The sequence below is a fragment of the Anguilla rostrata genome, chromosome 4 (assembly GCF_018555375.3).
Source record: "Anguilla rostrata isolate EN2019 chromosome 4, ASM1855537v3, whole genome shotgun sequence".
Classification (NCBI taxonomy): Eukaryota; Metazoa; Chordata; class Actinopteri; order Anguilliformes; family Anguillidae; genus Anguilla; species Anguilla rostrata.
Window position 1 is genome coordinate 32,970,447 of NC_057936.1, and position 20,644 is coordinate 32,991,090.

General features: G+C 42.8%; 1 protein-coding gene across 3 annotated transcripts in view; it reads right to left on the reverse strand.

Annotated features, from left to right (window-relative positions):
• The window catches only part of nck1b (NCK adaptor protein 1b), a 43,267-nt gene that overhangs the window by 22,262 nt on the left and 361 nt on the right, over nucleotides 1-20,644 (reverse strand). For 2 of the 3 annotated variants that reach the window (XM_064332314.1, XM_064332313.1), the window contains exon 2: nucleotides 890-940. The exons of the other annotated variant lie outside the window; for it this stretch is intronic. The gene's annotated coding sequence lies outside the window, so the exon portion shown is untranslated. The remainder of the gene's footprint in view (nucleotides 1-889; nucleotides 941-20,644) is intronic. 3 annotated transcript variants of the gene reach the window in all.

Genomic DNA, 20,644 nt, shown 5'->3' on the forward strand with positions numbered 1-20,644 from the left:
TTTGCAGAATTACTTAAGCCACAGATCTTTCCAGCAACTTCCAGTTCAGGTTACTGAAGTCGTAATTTAGCAATGTACACACAGTTTCTCTCTCATCTAGCTTATTTCAGACCAAAAAGATTAACAAGCTTGAAATAATATTTAGTCACATAATCACTCATGTTTAGAACTTCTCTCTCCACTCCATAAGATTGTTAAATATGTTTGGAAAATGACACCTAAAAAACACATGGAAATCTATGTAAGTAGTTGCAACAGTGTAGCTAATAGAGGAAGAGAAGTGACCCAGCAGATGTGTGAGGGATAAAGACTCTCCCCCAGAACCCACATCCTGGCTGTGTGACTTCAGCAGGATTGCCTCAGAAACCAGGCACTCCGTCAGGAGGTCAGTAGGTCAAAAGCACACTGTACAATGTCCAACCCTTCCCAACTCTCCAGTACTGTCTGCTGCCCAAACCTGTCCCCTGCCTGACCCTGTCCCCTGTCCAACACTGTCCCCAGTGCAACACGGACCCCAGCCCAACAGTGCCTCCTGCCCAACAATGTCCCCAGCACAATATTGTCCCGAGCCAAACACTTTCCCCTGCCCAACAGTGCCTCACATTGTACCCTTCTTAAAACTGCCCTCTATGACATAAAAAATGACAAATATTTGAAGACATTTGACAAGTTTTTAATTTTTTCGAGATCTTACCAAACAAGTATAAGAGACAATGAGAGCCATGAGATTACACGACCTCATGTACTCCATCATATTTCACTTCGAATTTCCAAAGTATAGCAAATGTTATATCTAGTCTATTAAACAGATCAAAAAATGTGTCATAAGAGAACAGCTGCATTTTGTAAACTGGTTAGAATGCCTTTTAAGGGAAAAAAAAACTATTACCTGTGCCACATCAAAGCTGACAACTTCAAAGCTGTAGTGTTGTATTTTGATCTGTAAAAAGAAAATGTCATGAGCCAACATGCTGCAAAATAAATTAACTGTACAGTCATCAAAAATCAGGACGTGAATGCCTGGAAAATAGACAAGTGAAAATGCAGAAGAGCTAAACTGAGGATATAATGCATCAGATAACTACAGTCATATTTATTTCTCTGCAGGAAGAACATGAGTGAATGCAATGGTTTTACTGGGTTTTAACCTTTACCATCATTTATCACAGTCACTGGAAAAAAATCTTTAAAAACATAAATACATTGTTAGAAAAAAACTCTGTGCCGCCTTTCAATCCATAAAACAAAAAACAATAGCTTACTCATTCTTAGACATTCTTATTGTGAGATCTATGGACTTTAAAGACCAGGGATATTATTGTATTGGTTAGGATAGATCCCTGGTCTTACAAGTCAACAGATCACTACTGAAGGAGAATTTAAATTCTACATCTTATAAACTCCTATTTTAGTGTTTCTCCAGAACTGTGCCAAGGGATTGTCCATTGTTACCTGAAAAATAGCTTAGGAAGTCAGAAAGACAACACAGGAACACATCAGCCAATACAGGCTGGATTTCTTCTCATGCAAAGGGAGGACACTTTGAACAATGTTAAAGCTATAGACAAATTTAGTCATAAGAATGCAGTAAGCTTCCATTTCTGCATTATTCCATTAAGGGGAGGCGTACGCCCTCTCCTATAAAGCACTGATGGAAACTGTGCAGAGTTTAGACCAGGAACAAGGAGCATTAACCTACAAATTACAGTTCCCAGTTCAACGTTCAAATAAATATGAGTAAATAACCTATGTATTATGTAATCAGTCATCAGTCTTTAGCCACAATGCTAGAGGCTGAACACAGCCCTTTAGTCTACCAACAATGTAGGCATTTAAACTCTGAAGAAAAATATTTCAGAAAGTTTGTTTAGAACTTCTCACAGCGTTTTTCCACTCCATAAGATTGTTAAATACGTTTGGAAAATGACACCTAAAAAACACATGCAATTCTATGTAAGCAGTTGCAACAGTGTAGCTAATAGAGGAAGAGAAGTGTGACCCAGCAAATGTGTGAGGGATAAAGACCCAGAACCCACATCCTGGCATGTGGGAAATTCTGTAACACTTTGTAATATTCAGCAGATACACACCAGTTTGACATCAGCATACATGTATTACACTGAAACGTACTTGCCTTAACAACAGCATCATATTAAATCAAGGCACTCGCATGGTGCCGAACATGGACCTAAGAGCAGCATAACAGTGCATTGCATTATGGGAATGCACTCACATGTAGCCCATGGGAGTGCCTAACGGGAGAACTGACGACTGAATGATGAACTCATGCTGAGATTTAACAGCTGACTGACTGTGAACACGATAACAAAGCTATGGCAAGTGGGAAATTCTGTAACACGCATTGTGATGTTCAGGCACGGTGATGCTTTGCATTGCACCTTCGTGTGCTAAAATGTAATAAATTACCTGTAATAAATTAACTTAATTGGGGCAATAGATGTGAGATGTGGGTTCTGGGGGAGAGTCTTTATCCCTCACACATTGCAAGATGACTTGTAAATGCTTTGTAAAAAGACACAAACACGACTGTGACATGGATCATTTGGTCATTGCAAAAAACTATCAAGGGGAGTTACAGAAAGTAGAGAATTATGGTAACACAACTATACTTATCCCAATCAGCAAAGGCATGCAGGAAAACCATTTACCCCCAGCTACTTCTGTATTACTTAGGATAAAGAAAACACTCGATTTCTTCCACCAATCACAGAGTTGCACAGGAATGTTTTAACTGAAAGTATTCACTATTAGCATGAAGGATGAAAGCTCCATGGACTAATTACCCAACGTGTTAAAATGGAGCTCTTACAGTGCACTTGACCAGTGCTCTTTGGTGGTTAAACGTAAACGTTTGAAGAGTTATAAGCCTATTAGAGTGGTAACTACTTCCTGTGAAAGCCCAGGAAGAGGGCTCGTAAAGTTTAAAAGCTTCAACTCCAACCTGAGGTCTTCACAGCAATTACTGCATTTGTCTGTGGGGAGAGGAGTTTTAATCCCCCCCTCCTACCCTCCAGAATACTTCTGTCACTCCAAGACAAGCTCCGAGTTTGAGCTCTGGGACAATTCTGATATAGCTACTGTGTGAGGAGGATGTGAAGTGATGAAGGCCAGGGTACACTGGCCCCAAAAAACAAAGCCCAGAATGACCTGCTGGATGTGCTTTTCTGCAAGAGCCGTCCCCCGCTCTAACCACCCGCACTTTTCCTGCCATTGGGCAATCACTCCAGAGTCAAAGCAACCCACGGCAATATGGGGGAACCATCAGCCTGATCATCTGTCACTGTTACTTCCCAAAAGCCAACTCGAGTTCCAATAACTGGGGACAGCAACAGACAGTAAGTCAACAAATGCCACAAACTAAGCAAGGAGTCAAAATCTACATACAATAACAAAAATGTAAGATTTATTACAGACAATAAGACAAAAAACAGAACACACTATCATGTGTAGGCTAACAGGATGGTTCAGGCTTAAAATAGACCACAGCTACGCTACTCTTCATCTAAAAGAAAGCTCTAAACCTCACTACCGGGGCAAGGAAACTGCCTGACCCCTTGCAACCTACAACAGAAAAGTACCAACAAAAAACATACAGAGAACAAAACGTGAATGCAGAAAATTGAAAAACACAAAAGTAAAGGGAGTCTTAAAAAGTCTGAGTCAAAAAGGAATCTCTCTTCCCAAACGAATTTCTCAAAAGCACCCACAACTGAGGTGTCTTTAGGCTTTATTCAGTTGACTTTAGTGGACACAGATGCGCATCGTCAGACAATCAAGCCTGAATCAGCTCCACCTACAGGGTTGAGACATGCACGCAGGCTCACAGAGCAAGGGAACCTAACAGTCACCTGTAAAGACTGTCCAGGAACAGAACAACTCTAGTTTGCCTGCCTATGAAAGTGCGAATGCGTCAGTCTACCAGATGAGACATGTCGCTGGCTATTTGACCATTTTTTGGAAAGTATGTTGCATCACAGGAACATAACTTTCTTTCGCTCTGCCTCTGTGACCCCCGTCAGCCATCCATAGATAAACTACCAGACAATAGGGGGCGGCAGACGCAATCCTGCACTGAAACAAAGAGGCAATTTATGCGAGACCCGGCCCACACTCTCCAAACAAAGAGACTGCACTGTGCTCCTCTACAGCCTGATAGCTAAAGCCAAGAAGACAGAGGTGACCTCAAGGGTTAGAACTTCCCACTCATGGCCCATGATGCATCGCTCCCAGCGCGTCCCGTTTCCCAGGAAAACTTCCCACAGCTTCTCGGTTCTCCTCATGGACAGTCTAGAGTATGCACAGCTACTGAAGTTATTTCAGAGGAGTCGTGCATGTGAACTGCATCTGAGCCAAGCGGCTGGTGCTTACAGCCGCGGTCTGAACTAATGCAGGGGTCAACCGCATTTGGCTAAACGGAAAGGGGAGAAAGAGGCAGGAAAACCCCCTGGTAGGGCATCTCATTAATCTCAACTCTTCCGGTGATGACCACCCGAATAAATGGGTCACAAAAACAGCAGCTTGTTTCTTTCCACATCACAACCTCAGCATCCCCACTGAGGGGAAAAAACTGGAGCTGACTCAACTTTTCAGCAAAGCATGCCAGTCTGAGCTGGGCAGGATGTTCGCATATTTTTATCCCTTATCAAGCAGGAAGCCATTTTTTGGTCTCTTTCTCGAGAAGAGCACACATACTTTCAGTGGGTTTAAGCCACACTTGTGTGCTGATGATGCTGCAATCCAAAGCAGTGGTTCCACAGAGTTCTGGTTTCCAGGAGCCACTCAATTGACCTTGTCAAAATGTTAGTCAACTTATTTTCAACTCAAACCATAAGGCTAGGCCTATACCACCAATAAAATTCTGCAAATTATGGAGCTTTTCATGGTTAGCCAGTGATGCAGTGGCCTTTGTGGGTGGGGCACCTCAGTGTTGAAGGGGCACCGTCTCCATGGGATGGGGCAAAGTTCTTAATGCATACTATGCTTGAATCCACACAGCAAAATCGGAGATAAGCCACCATGCCATGTCACAGCTTTGGTAGGGCGCTAAGTTTGAGTGAGGCAAGCAATACAAACCTGCAGCCTGCACAAGAACACATCAAACAGGAAAACAAGACCTAAAAACACCATAATGCAGATGTACGCCACTTCAGCACCTCCCTCCGGAAGTGTAGAGCCCTGTGTGATGTACACAAGCACCTCCAATTTCCTCACAGTTGGTTCTCAGGGTGTGCTTGTGACCACAACTTCATTGTGTCTGTGCACCTAAATGCTGGTGGGGCATCTGCTAAAATCAACCAAGTGCTTTGTACTGCAATGTTTATTTAGTATTTAATCTGTACAAATACAAATGATTAGCCACTCCCAAGCAGGCAACAGCCTATAGCTTGCAATGTCTCTATGTAGTACTAACCACCCAGTTGCAGAAAATCACAGATGCTACTGCCTCAGAAACATTTCAGTGTAGCGTTTCAACAATGAAGGAAACTCCACGGATCGACATTTTATACAGCACACGTAGCCTGGACTTATCTCCTGTAAACACAGGGCATTAGAATGGCACTTCCATGTTCTGATGCGCAGAATTTAGTTTCCGGTCTAATCGGGGGCTCCAATAATATCCCAAAAAGATATTTTCCACAAAATTTTCAGGAAATATTGCTCCGGACGCATGATGTTTACAGGGACAGATATAGACATAGCACTCCCAATGCATAGCATTTTCAGCCATTCCAGACTACAATGTAACAGCTGGCCCAAGCAAATTATCAGAGAAGCAAGTATTGAGTGGCATCTCCCACCAGGCATTGTATTCTCTGTCCACTAACCTGATTACAAAAATGGTTTAATGGCTCAAACAGCAATACACTGAAATATCTATTACAGATTTTAGCTATGCATGAGTAGCTAGGAATGGCCATTCAATCTCAATAATCATTGAATTCTGGTATGATACAAAAATGATCTAACCTGTGTGTATGTTTACTTCATACCCTCTCACACAACAGTTACATGTCACATGACCATGAATCTGAGGCTACAAATGGAAAAGCACAAAAGGAGACCCTGAGGAGAGACTGAAATGGAGATACCACACACGGCCTGTGACGCAGGCCCAAACACCCCTCCAAATGGTTTTCCCCTTATTGTGCTTTTCTGAACTGAGTAAAAGCAAGCTACCAAAGGAGAAAACAAAACAAAAAAGGGTTTGCTACTGCACAAATACTTGCTCCAGAAAAACTGAAATAGTCTCAGGACCTTAGCTTGTCGCCGGATCGTGTCTGATCGTATCCGTGACATGACACGAGATACAGAGAAGTTTTAGCAAGATTCTGCTGGCAATTTTGAGTTTTATTCACTTGCTATGGACGAGACAACAGATGTAACGAACACTAACCAGCTAACCAAATTTTGAGATTTTCTTTCATTGTTGGCTATGCATGACACTACCAGAGGTGCCAGAACGCATGCAGCTAGAGATCATTGAACTGCAGAACAACAGTCAGCTAAAACCCTGGCACAGCATCATGGATCTGCTAGATGTCTACAAGCAAAACATAAGCGTTGACGAATTTCCGAATTTGAGGAAACACGCACTTAAGATGGCATCACTGTTCAGAGCCACACACCCCTGTGAACAGTTCTTCTCAACAACATCAGTGACACCAGACATTCCACAACTGGTTGAGGCAAAGTGTAGTCAGCCATCACACTGTAATTAAGGTTCGTTCAGTTTTAGATCAAGTTTATGTATGAACATCCTGTCAGCATGACATGGAAAAAATGTGTCTGCAATAAACATGAGAGTTCATAAAAGCCAATGGCCCTCTGTCGTATATGCAAATATTAATCTGACCCCAGAGAGGAAAAAGGTTCCCCACCCCTGAACTAAAGCATCCACCCCCGAGCACACACAGGCACACCGAGTCCATTTGAAACAGTTCAACCTATCTGTCCCCAGCACCACAGCAGTGGGTGACGCAGCCACTATGTTTCGCAATGAACATTTTTCTCTTCCTCTTTTACCGGCACAAGATCAAAGGGGAATACTCAACAGACTCAATCTCTGTGGGACACCCAGAATAGAAGGCAGTAAAGCGCCACTGTTCTCTCTCAGCACCCATCCCACTCGGCACTAACCTACAATGCAGCACAGTGAAGTGCAGAAAAAAAACATCATCAAGCCACCACAAATGCAGGCCTTCCTCCCCTCAGCACACAAACACTCACCAGAACAATTGGCACATATCAGATTCTGACAGACAGCGTGCGTTCCTCCGCATTTGCATCACAGATGCAGTTGTGTTCATGTAAGAAAAGCAGGAGGAAGTCGATTACCACATCCTCAGTCGCGGTGTTTGAGTGATGCTGGATGTGTGCCCTGCAGAAAGCCTGCAAAACCTCATCGGACGGCACACCCCAGCGCAGAAATTTCCAACGATTGTCGACATACTCGGCGCACGCCTGCGATTCACAAGGAAAAGAGCGTACTGCCTATAGCAGTCTGCAACTCTGTGGTACTGATATTATTTACAGAGCACCGTGGGCCAAATCACAATGATGGCAACTCGAGCTAAAGGTATTAAACAGAATTCAAAACTGGGATTATCGTCAATTGATTTTTGGGCACTGTGCATCCTAACTGGCATCTGTGTCTAAGTCTGCGACTACTGGAGAAGAACCAGAACAGTTCCCAGGAATTTCAAGATGAAGAGGGCCATTTAGCTCAAATTATACTCTAGATTCACTCAGATAGCATTAAATATTAGGCCCTGAAAGCTTTTGAGATCCCAGGAGAATGCGAACATGTTAAAAAGCCAAAGATCAAAAATCCTACCCCTATGCGCAGAAGCTAAAGCAGGACTTTTCGGTTGCATTTAACCCATTAGCATTTTGCAGTTCAACAGTGTCAAATGGTCTTTCTGTGTACAGAAGAAAAGAGGGCACAGTCTCGCTTTGCGGAACTGCGGAGGCCCAGAGACAGCACAGCATGAGCTCACTCACACTGTAATGTAACGCCGCTGACAGCACTCTAAAAATCAGCAAGGTTTTGTGCCGGTTGGAATGTGCTCTCCGCCGTCTGCTCTCCCCTCCGGCGCTGCTCTTCCTTCGATGGGGCGTAAGGATGACAGGGAGCCAATCGAAACGCCTCAGAATTTGCCGAGCCGCACTGCGACCGTCGACGGCCAGCTACATTTCACATGCCCACTCGCGGCCAATAAGACAAACAGTGCACATCTAGGCTACCTTCTAAAGAATGAGAGCTGGTGAAAACGCACATCAAAGAACAGGCCGCTCTCGACAAGCAGCGGCTTGAAGACAACGCGTGCCTTTGAAAGGAATGCGTCTCAACGCCACCACATATTCCAAAACACCACCACCACCACAGTACCAGAATCTGTGGCAACATCACTTTCACCAGCCACATGGAGATTTGAAACGTCCTCGTCCTTCCTTATCTACGGCCCGATGAAGGCAGGCGCTCCTTTCCCTCCCTTCCTCTACGTGCCTTCTATCTGCCGCTGAGATCAGCACACACAAAGGCCTCCTGTAATGCGCCCTCCGCTTCATGCAAAACAGAAATAAACCACTCATCGCATCTCATCGCGGAACGCCACGGGGGTTTTTCCAATCTGTGTCGCCCCGCTCTGGAGAGCGGGGATTAACCCTGTCGGACAACGTTGTGGCAAATGAGCCCTGCCAACGATTTAAAAAACCCGCCGATCGCTGGGAAGCCCTAACCGCGCGGTTAGGAGACTCGCCGTGCAGCCAGGAAGTTTGAAATCTCAGGCGCTAACTACCGACTCGATCAGAACTGCTTTTTCAAGCACGGATGTGTCGGAGTGCTTTAAGATTTTCTGTGGAATACTACGTAAATGAAGAAGGAAATATTCACATACTGACTTCGAGGACTCCCAGTAAAATGAACTGCATGTCTGCACCTTTTGGCCCGCCCATATGGACCTCTTACATCTGGGTCATAATCACAGCGCCTTCAAAGGCTGAGGGACAAGGGTGAGGAAACCCCCAGGAAAGCCATAGTTTACGGAGGCAACACGCGATCCCTGCTTTAAGCCACCGTAACAATGACCTCCCTGTGCAAGTGCCTTTATGACACAGCCCATTAGAGTGGGCTTGTTCTGAATGAGGCCTCAAACTACTTTTCAATCAGCCGCGTTCAGCTGAAACATTAGCAAGAGAGACAAGGTTTTCAACAGTTTAAGAGCTTCTGGATTACCTAGAAGTACAGTCAGCAAAGATAACTTTGAAACCCAACCTCTAACTGATAACTAGTCTATTACAGCAGCCTTGCACTTACCTAAAACCACAGTTAACGCAGTTTATCTGACTATGCACACCCAGCTCACTAAAGGGAAAAGGGACAAGCCAAAAGTCTGAGATACCTCTCTACTCTAAAGCTAGGTGAGAAATGGATCAGTCCGGCCGGCCCACTTTTCGCCATAATTTCCCCATGAAATAAAAACAGTGACAGGAGACAATGAGTAGGTGGAGAACAGGAATGGACAGCGGGATAGCTGGAAAACAGATGAATGTGCATTGGAGGAAGCAGGACAGACAAATGATCACCTGTGTTTGTGAACGTGTGCCTGTTGTATGTGTAGAAACGTGAGCGAGTTGCGGGCATTTGTGCATCTTGAGCATGTCCATGTGGATGCCTTAAGGAATAGTTATTGAATAGATAAAACTTCACATGATGATCGCTTCAAAATGCACATGATCTTGATAACTCATGAACTTATCCACAGAATGGCTTTGCCTTAATGGTCACAGCATTAAATTAGTCAGCATTTGTCAGTTAAGCAGGTATAGTCATGACCTCAGCTGCAGTTAGCCAGTGCAATAGGGCTAGTCATGACATCAGCTGCAGTTAGCCAGGACAGTAGGGCTAGTCATGACATCAGCTGCAGTTAGCCAGGACAGTAGGGCTAGTCATGACCTCAGCTGCAGTTAGCCAGCGCAGTAGGCCTAGTTATGACCTCAGCTGAAGTTAGCCAGTGCAGTAGGGCTAGTCATGACCTCAGCTGCAGTTAGCCAGGGCACTAGGGCTAGTCATGACCTCAGCTGCAGTTAGCCAGCGCAGTAGGCCTAGTCATGACCTTAGCTTCAGTTAGCCAGTGCAGTAGGGCTAGTCATGACCTCAGCTGCAGTTAGCCAGTGCAGTACGGCTAGTCATGACCTCAGCTGCAGTTAGCCAGTGCAGTAGGGCTAGTCATGACCTCAGCTGCAGTTAGCCAGTGAAGCAGGCAGTTATCTTGGAATCTTCTCTCCTGACTTGAATGAAGCAGCATACAGGATACGAAGCTACAATTATAATGTTTACTTAGGAGTTCCTAAATGAGAGACGTGTAATATTCATATGCAGGAACAACACAATGTGATACCCAGATTCAGCGAACTCTGCAGAGGCAGTTTAAGCCAACACTGACTTTAACAGTTTAACCACTGTGTGAAATACTGCCAATAAGAATTAAACTGAAAATAGATAGAAGCCATCAACTGGTCTTAGTAAAAGTGAGAGAAATTCATACCACAGAAGGCTTTGCAGTCCTCAAGTCAAAGTCAAGAAACCTGCCCTCACGTAAATCATTCAGCCTGATCCAGCAGCTGCTGCGACAGAATTGTCCTGACTGGTCAGATCTAGCACCTTTCTTATCTTTGTCTAGCAGACAAAGATAAGAAAATACTTCACAGAGCCTGGGTCACCCTTGTATGACGAGAGAGGTCTAAGATTCTAATCAGGATCCAAAACCCACCTAAATCAACTGTCAAAACAACCAAGCGAGATGGTGACCTTGAGTCAGGAGCTGTGATTGAGTACTCCACAGCCACGAGAGGTTACGATTAATGAAAATGAAGTTCTTTATTCCAAGATCACTTGATGGGGTGATCTACGTCTCCCCAATTATTTCCCTCTTAAGACTGTGAACCCAGAAGCACTTACCTGAAGCCTAAACACCGTATCATCTTAAAACCAACACAGAGCACGAAAAATGATACAACAGCAGCTGCTAGATATTCGCCTCAACACAATTTGACAGGCCCAAGCCCTGGGGCCTGGCAGTACGAAAAAATACACGTCTTTGCCCTGAATCACCTGACATACTGTATCTGCCAGGACTTGCAGGAGAGCAGGGAAAATGAGGAGACGCATTCCAATGACATCATCACGCAAACTCAAAAAGGAAGAGAGTTGGGGGGGGGGAAGGCCAAGCGGAGAGGAAACAGACACCGCTCCGGCTCGGGGAGTCGAGGCGCAGTCGCACCTGCAGAGCCGTTAACGCGCGGGCCTGCCACCGTAAAACCAGGTCAACGCGCTGAAGCGTGTGCGTGCCAAGCAGCCTCCAGCTGCCAACCCAGAAGATGCCATCTCCCTGTGAGCGGAAGGCATGGGCGCCGGAATAGAGGGGGCACCGGGATTTTTTGTTCCCCCACTTTCAGGAATGCCATGCTAAAAACTTTCCATTGGAAAATGTTTTTTGGCGAGAACGTCTAAGACAGGTATTACAGTAATAGAACGTTGGCATTGGTGGTCACTATCAGCCAGTCTATGCTATCAGCACGTCTTGGAATCCGTACATATTCATAGTTGTAACCCAAGTCGCAGGACGCAAAATAGCCGTTAGGAAAGAAGTTTGAAATTATGAAGCAACGTCTGCGCCATTGGATTTAATGGGTCGCGATGAGATCATTCTGAGTGTGTTGCTTGTCGTAAAGTTGATATAGTAAATAAGGTTGTATTAATATAACTAAATGTATATGTATGAAGTTGTTTTTTTTACATTTAGTTTATTATGTGTATTTTTACAGGACTCACATTTTAATAGGTAACAATGTCCAGTTATCTCTAATAAATATGAAATAAATAGCCTACACTAGCGGTTTGGGTGGTCGATACACGTGAGCCGGTAAATGCGGGCAAGAGTTTACGGTGTTGCGAAAACTGAAAACAGAGTGGTCAACTGCACACAAGGCTGAATATGAATTTCTTCTACTTAAAGGAGTACCATGGTGATTTTCACACTTTCTCGGTTTTATGTGCTATTTGCACAAGAGGCATTGAAGAAACACAATGAATAAAGTATTAAATATGTCCGTTCTGTATTTTTGGAGAAATATGCGTTTTAAATTTATCGTCCTATTTTCAACCGGTTGAGAAAGTTGTCAACTTGGTGCGTCACGAACACAGTAACCACTCCCCTTTCCACGCCTCGTAAACCCATGGTTAACTCGAGACCCATAGTTTGCGCCGCTGGCTTACGGGCAAAACAATGCAAATATTTGACTAACGTTAGGTTCACTTAAATTAGAGTGCCTTTTAAGGACTATTAGATTATTTCTGGTGATATTCATTTAGCTAGCTAGCTAGCTAACGTTAGCTAACTAGGTAGTTTGCTTTCATAAGGCAATGTTATCAATAACGTTAGCTAGCTAGTTTGCTTTTATGAGGATGTTATAGTTGTGCTTTTATCTTAACTTGGCTAGCTAGATAGCAAAAATTATAATTGGATATAAGTCAACGTCCTTATCTTAGCTATCTATCGATACTTGATATACTACTAAGCTAGCTAGCTTGTGAAAATTCTCCCAAAAAGGGCGCTTATCATGGGGGTAGCTATGGTAACAGGGCACGGTCTGTCAATCATAGCTAACTGACAGTTCTCATTACCACGCCCAGACGGTTCGGGTGAACTTTTATAGTGGGAAATTTAGGCTTAGAAAAATATGTTTTAAAGTACAGTGAAATGACTGAATAATAAAAAAATTATGCACATTTGTTTTGTTGTTGCCTAAAGACAACTGGGAAGTGTCACGTTCAACCACCATGTTACTCCTTTAAGGGTAACGGATACTCGTAATTTTGCAATCATATCTAAATTAAGTCGTTAGGCTAACAACGTTAGCTATTTTCCAACGTTAGCTAGATCAAAACTATTAATCTATAGGCTAGCCTTCTAAAACATGAGCCTAGGCAGAGAACAAGCCTATTTAGAGATTGCAGAGGCGAAACAATGTTGCTAATCGCGTGTCAGTGTTTAGTTAATGTTTTGCAATCGCCGCCTGGCTACATCATTACAATGTTGCAGTCACTCTGCTTGTCTGAAGCAGGCGGCACTTACGGCTAGATGAGAGCATCAATGTCACAACATTTCAGTTCAAATAAAAATATAATTGTTGCCACACAATTAATCTCAAAATACACTATAAATAAAGTGCTGTGTTTTATGAAACACAATGTTGCATGGAGTTCTTCTAACTTTCATTAGAGTAAACTTGATTTTCCCTTCGTGTCCCCCCACTATGTGGTACAATCCGGCGCCGTTGGCAAAAGGCGGTACAATCCCTTCTTTTTAACGTCCTCTAGGTCGATGAAGACAATGTAGAGCATTCGATCATTGGGTGGGGTGTAAATGTTTGGCACCGTTCCTTAAAGATTTTCTTTCTACTTCATTTTTCATTCTTTTACTTTCCTTTTCGGTGATTTCAGAAAACGCACCCCAAGGAGGGTGAGAAATTTCTGTTCAAGCAGAATATTCATATGCAGGTACTTTCATTCTCACCACTGAGACAGTCTTGCATCCACACTATATTTTCAGTTGATCGAAACAAGAACTTTCTCTCTGTTCCTCATTTCTATAAACAAAATTCCTACATCACAGTTCAGGGACTGCACATGACACCAAAAAATATCATTCATTTGCTAAACAGACACCCCCTTCAACTCGCCTTGTCTAGGACAAATAAGGGTTGTGACTTGCAACACTCAATAGGCGCTTTTCCACCATAGGGCCAAACCGTTACCAGGGCCGCTCCGTGCCGTTCCGCGCGGCTCAGGACTCGTGGTAACGGTTACCGTTTCTGTTTCCACTGTCGGGCTGCTAAAACCAAGATAGGAAGTATCTAAAGAAAAACTAGTGACAACAGCAAGTGAGGCGGTGGATCAGCGACCCGTTGTGTAGCTAATATGCGCCAGCTGTTGTCGTCGCTCCCCATTCTGTTTTGTTTTTGTTATGTTATGTTTCGTTGGCTGACGATATGGAGGAGGATTCTGTGTATTTTAGTTTGTTTTTGGTTTTTCTTTTTTGCGTATCCTCCACTGACCATCACTGTTGCACGCATCACAAAAACTATTACACTACTAAGTAACGCTTACATTACAGTGTGAAATATCCACATTATATAATACCACTAACCTATTTAAAGACACTCAATTTCAAAAATATAAAAATAACGTGTATAACTGAAATATTTTGAGCAGTAATACAAATGTTATCTGTGTTCAGTAGTTGGAGACAGACAGTAAATCAACAATACAGTTCAATCCACTTCTGTTTTGCTCCAGAAAACGATGTCAGATAGGTCTATCAGCAAATATATGGCTTAGCTATGCCCAGAAGTCCTCAATAATAATAATAATAGTATTTTCCAAGAAATTACAAAAAATCGTTAACAACGTTTCGTTAAGTGCAACGTCTTTTACTGCTACCACAGAATGCGTAAGTGAATGCGATGATAAGAAATTTTTCGGTTACGCTGACCTATAAAACGCTATTCCAAAAGCAAAATTAGACATGTTATACATCGTTAGAAAGCTTATACTCTCACCTACTGAATAAATGAATTGTCAATCAAGCCAGACTGTACTAAAAAGGGCGACAACGCCGCAAACGACACGTGTGGTATTACGCACAGCTATTTTGGAAGGTACCCAGACATCACAAATGCGCGTACATTTCACAAACGGATTGTCCAAGACAATACATGACCACTAGGTCTCAAAAGCTAGCTCTCTACGCGTAAAACCAATGGTAAGGTTATGTATTTATTCTATATTTAGTCCCAGATATTGACTGTAGAATGACATGGTATCATTTTTTAAAACTTTGTCTCGTTTATTTCGTTATTCAGTGAGCAGCGTTTTCACTGCTGCATTGGCATATCTTAGGGCTATTGTCGGGTTTATCTTGTTACTATGACGGAATTTTTGAGTGGAATTTTTATTTTATTTTAGCTTCTCTACCGACCTAGCTATGGAAGAGGACGTGAAGAGACCGTATGCGGAGTCACAAAACTGACGTAATGTGAAACCAAGTGAATACCTACGTCATTAAGCCCGCCCACCAGAACGGTTCTGCTGCACTGAGCACGGTTGTCTAACAATGCCAAAAATATTGTGCTGGGCACGGTTTATAAGCATTCCGCACCAAACCATTTACAGGTGGAAACACCATTGGAACCGTTCCTCTGCGTGCTCAGAACCATTCGGCCCTACAGTGGAAAAGGGGCTATAATGTATTCATTTATGTTGCATGATATCAAATAGGCTACCGAAGTCATTCAAGTTGTAAATGAATACAACTCCAGCACCCCACGGGAGATCTGAACCCCAAAAACCTGGATTACAGGTCCTGTTGTCCTAACCTTTGCTTTTCACAAATCAACGTTTTACCACTGGCCCACATGTGGTCTATATCTAGCTACCTACCACTACTATGGTCCCCAAAATGCTAAAATAAGAAAACATTGCATGTTTTCCTTACAATACGGGTGAAAAATAAAATCAGATAAGCAGAGGAGTAAAATCCAGGTCAAAAGATGAAGCAGTGGTATCCAAACAAGCATCCCCAAGGATTCTCCCTCTGAATTTTACAGCTTTACAACTCTGTTAAGCACACTAGCTCCGTTTACTCGCAACGTGGTCTGAAAACATGCAACGAAAACCAAAGTAAAACTGGTTTTTAATCCCCTCTAAGCGCTGTATGAAACAAAATTAAATATGCATTTTTTTCAATCTGAAACCATTCACACAAGGGTGGGAAAGAAATGTACAAGAAATTTCCCCAGGCAGAAGTACAATTGCGCAAGCACATTTTCTTCTTTGATTTCCACAGCAAACCCGACAAATATAAAAGTTGAAGCGGTCTAAATATCAAGAAACAACAGATAACTTCTGTAAGAAAATGAGGAAGGAGAACTGCAGACAAAAGCCAAGGAACAGTTTCATTATTATGGAGGTAAGAAAAAAAACCTTTCCAGGAATTAAGCAATGTGGTATGATATTTACAACAACAAAAAAAGACAAACGGCTGAAGATAAAATACATTAGGCTGAAAAATAAATCCCAGACAACATAGGCAACTGCATGTTCCACCTTTCAAAAGCAATTTGCTTTAAGGTAAAATCCATTGTTAATTAAACAATTCTGACCACAGCAACTGTCCCTATGCAGTCCTGAGACAGGCCTAGCAACTCCTGGCCCATTGTCTCGATTTCAGGCCAGGGCTGTCCATCAGTATACAGAAAACTGTGCAGTCAGGCCAGTGAGGAGCCAGTCCATAGCCTCTGGGCCTGGGTTGCCCTGGCTGATGTGTAGTGGGCACACGGCATCTCTCCAGGAGACCCAGGTTTCAGGGCTAATGCATGAGACAAGCGACACTAAGTGAGAGAGTCAGCAGGCGAAGCTAAACAGGACCAGACACACAGATCATAGGAACACTCACTATCTGAAAAGCAACGGTTAGACATCGATATTTCTGCGAAAACTGCGCAATGGCGCTTTGTTTTTCACTTGTTTTTTACATCAAGAGGTCAATTAATGTTTGTGGTTCATTTTAATTTGTAGTCTATAAAATAGACTTGAATATTTTCATGAACGATTTCATGAATGTTTTCATGTCATTGAAACAGCAGGCCTATTGGAGACACAAGCTCACAGAACCTTGAAAGATAAAGGATAATAAATGTGCGTGATATAAAAGTGACTGGTTTAGGCTATATCCAGTACACAAGAGATCAGGGTGATAAACACAGATTCAGAAAATGCGTTCAGGGCTCGGTCACAGCACAATTAAAAAAGGCATTTCCCCCCAATTGAAACAATATGAGAGTCTGGCAGACACAGACACCAATAAAAATTGCTTAGTCAGGCTGATTACGATTAACCACAAATGAGGAAGGTGGAAGGCTTGTTACACAATTATGAGGCAGATAAAGGCACAACTGAAATTACGTCACATTAGACAGATTTAATTTTAAACTTGAGCGCATCCTCTTCATGCCACTGGCAACACCAGTAAAATCAAACCCAACCATGTTGTCCACTGAACATTTTACAAGAAACTTTAAGAGCACAGTATCCTTTTAAAAGCAATGTCTGCGGAAGTCCACTGTCCTTATAAAGCAAAAGCACTACACAGAAAAAAAACAGTTATGCAGTGTAAGCCAAAACCAGATGTTATCATGGAACTATCAGAAGACCTACACAGCATGCACACACACATACACACGCATACACACACGCACACACACGTGCGCGCACGCACACACCAGGGGGTCAGAGGCAAAGATAAGGCTACTGCATGATTCCGACACCATCAGTCAAATGAAGGGAGGACCCAGGGGTATAGTAGGAGTGGTCTGGGACGACAGGGTTTGCACCGGGAGAAAAGGGCAGGAGACCAGTTTTCCACAGGCACTGGACATTTCTGTGACACTTAAGTTGAAGGCGCTCAGTCAAGTGGGATGACTTCTGCCCTCAAAGAAAATGGCTCTTTATAAATAGCAATTCTCATCGCATCACATCTCCCAGACTCCCAGTACAGCAAAACCTCTTTCTCTGTCTCAGCTCCAATGAAGGGCTGTGAAATGGTCTGTCAGTGTGGCAGTTATTACAGAAAGAGCACCTACCTGCCAGCTGCAATAGCCCCCTTCCTTCTGTGCTCTCCTGCTGTCTGTCTCCCTCTCATTTTCTCTCTCTCTCTCACACACACACATTTACGTTCACGCATTATTATAATTTTGACCATCTACGCAGCAGATGACCTTATCTAGAACAACCTACCGAGCTCACATTTTTACACACTACACTATTTTACAGTTGATTCTGGAACAATTGGGCTGCTTAAGCAATGAAAACGGCACAAAAGAAGGGGATATTGTCACTCATTGGTGTCGTGCCACTTTGAACAGGAGACAGAGCCGGGTCTGAAATTACAGCAGGTGTGCCTTTTAATCCCTGTAATTGTGACAGCGCTGAAACCCGGGTCATTACCGACAGGCCAGCTCAAGGAGAGCCTCAGCACGACGAGGCTAATCTTTAACATGCTAGCACAGGAACAGCAAAACAGCACAGGCGGATGGGCCTTTCGGCCGTGAAGAAGGGAGAGGTTTTCCATTCACTCAGTGTGTGGAGCCAGGCTGTCTACTGTAGCCTCCAGTTGGAAAAGTATTACAAAGCATACACCTCCACTAAAAAAGACATCAAGCAATGATGATGTATTGGTGGTAATGGCAAATAATGTAGAATTAACAGCTTAAAATTGATTTTTTGAGTTAACAGGCTACTATGTCTATCTTTTCAAATGACTCACAAAGGGGCAGGAAGAAAAACACAAAATAAATCTGATTGATTGATTTCTGAAGGTTGATTGGAGATAACCCAAAGTTCTACACCGATGCACTGTCAAGTCAGAACTCTATACCAGCCAAGACTATACCAGAAGACTATACCAGCCAAGCAAAGACAGAAAGAAGCAGTCAGCAGAGCTTCAATGCCCACATGGGCCAGCGAGACACAGCGAGGAACAGAAAGCTACAGCCAAAGGCACTGAAACGCCACTAAACCAAACCAAGCACCAATAGCCTCACCTACAGGACACTGGCTTAGATTCATTCAGCAGATCAGGACAGTCTGCATTATCACTCACTCGGTCACTCTGTAACAAACCCACCTTGTATCCTATTTTTTTTAAAAATAGGATACAGGTGTAGTGGACGAGACAATTTCATAGTACCTCAATATCCAATTACAGCATTTCTTAATCCTTACTATGGTCAATGGCTCATAAACCCCTCTTTAGTCATATCCAGGGTCAGGAAGAGCACTCTTGCAGAGGTTAACCACAGGCACATTAGAATGTAGCCTATAGGAAATATCCAAGTGAATAGAAAATAGCACAGGAAAAGTAAGCCAGGAATTATATTATAGTAAAAATACTGTATTATTTTGAGAGTGGCATGCGTTTTTATTCTTAAACCCTGCTTCTAGTTTTCATGTCTTAATATTCACAAAAGCTACAACTTTCAATCACGATCAGAGGGCCCTGTTTCACAATGTAAAACTCCACTGAGCAAAAACCGGAATCCTACCAAATCTGGAACGAGGACCTGTACCAGGTTTTACTTAGCTCAGTTATCCAGCTAACTCAGTAGTCCTGCTTCATGAAATACCCCCCAGAGCTTGAAGTAAAATTCTCTGAGCATCCCAACACCTTTTATCTTAACTCCAGCCCACAGCATAACATGTAATTGGCTGAAATAGGTCAGTTTTCATAAGAACTATCGTAGTGGGCATCTGTTCTCTGAAAGTGAGCAGCACCTAAGCAATCCCCAGAAAAGGTAAGTCATCGTGGTGGGATGCAGAGTACTGGAGAAACCCTGGGGAAATCGCAGTCCCGCTCAGAGCAGCAAACACAACATGGACACTAACAGGAGGGTGACACATGCAGCTGTAGGACCTCCATTTTCCTCCAGCGCACATTTTATTTGGGAAATGTTGGAAACTTTCATCTTGAAAGAAAAACGACCAGTCTCAGACAATGACTTGCAGCAATTCAGGAGTTAAGTTTCGGGTGGAGTATAAGGTCAATTTAGCTTTTTGGAATTCACCTTAATATCTGTGTATATGTGATGTGGGTGGATAGAAATTTTATAGACTACATTTATTGGGACGCCCTTCTTTATAAGAGGACACTTAGAAAAATATACTGAATACACCAGTATAATGAACTGTAATGAATCAGGTAGCCAAATTGCCATGTCCCTTTTATGAGCTTTGCGTCATACACACGGGGAAATGACATTTCATTCTCCTCTAAATGGCCCACAGAGTATGGCTAACTCCTTGAAGATATAAATGAATAATTTAAAAGGTTACATCTTGAGGTTCAGAACAGAATAATCTCTATATGAAAGTCATGTGACTGAGAAGTAGGCTTTGCACAATCAACACATCATCCTCCTAGTTGGGTCGTAAATATCCACCAGAATTCAGTTCATATTAGGATTGAAAAATATTTTTTTTAAATCGATAGATAGAAGCCTAGCTATTAAGATCTCAGACATCCCACTTATCAAAAGACATTTTTAAAAAAGGGGAAATGATGTGACAATAAAAATTACTTTATTCTCTCTTTAAATGCTTTGACAGTTTAGACGACCAGTAACGGTGCCCAACCAGGTCAATATTTAGACTGGTTCTGTATGGGAATTGTGAAAATACTGTCAATGAAACATTAACTTATACTGCTTATTTATTACGTGTTAAGCGACATCTTCCACATCCTAACAACAACTGGTGAAGAGCAACATCGCCTGAAGGACAGCTTTTCCCCTTAAAGAAATAAGAACTAACACATCATCTTGAGGTCTCTGAATAAGAGGCCATGCCGATTACTGTTGCACGGATATCACTATCAGTCGATAAAAACGATTCGTTGTATAGAGACTTGACTGATAATATAGTTATTTGAATGGAGTTTTTAAATAATGTCTTGTGAGTTTTAAACAAATCTTCCACTTATGAACAAATGAAACACTATCGCATATA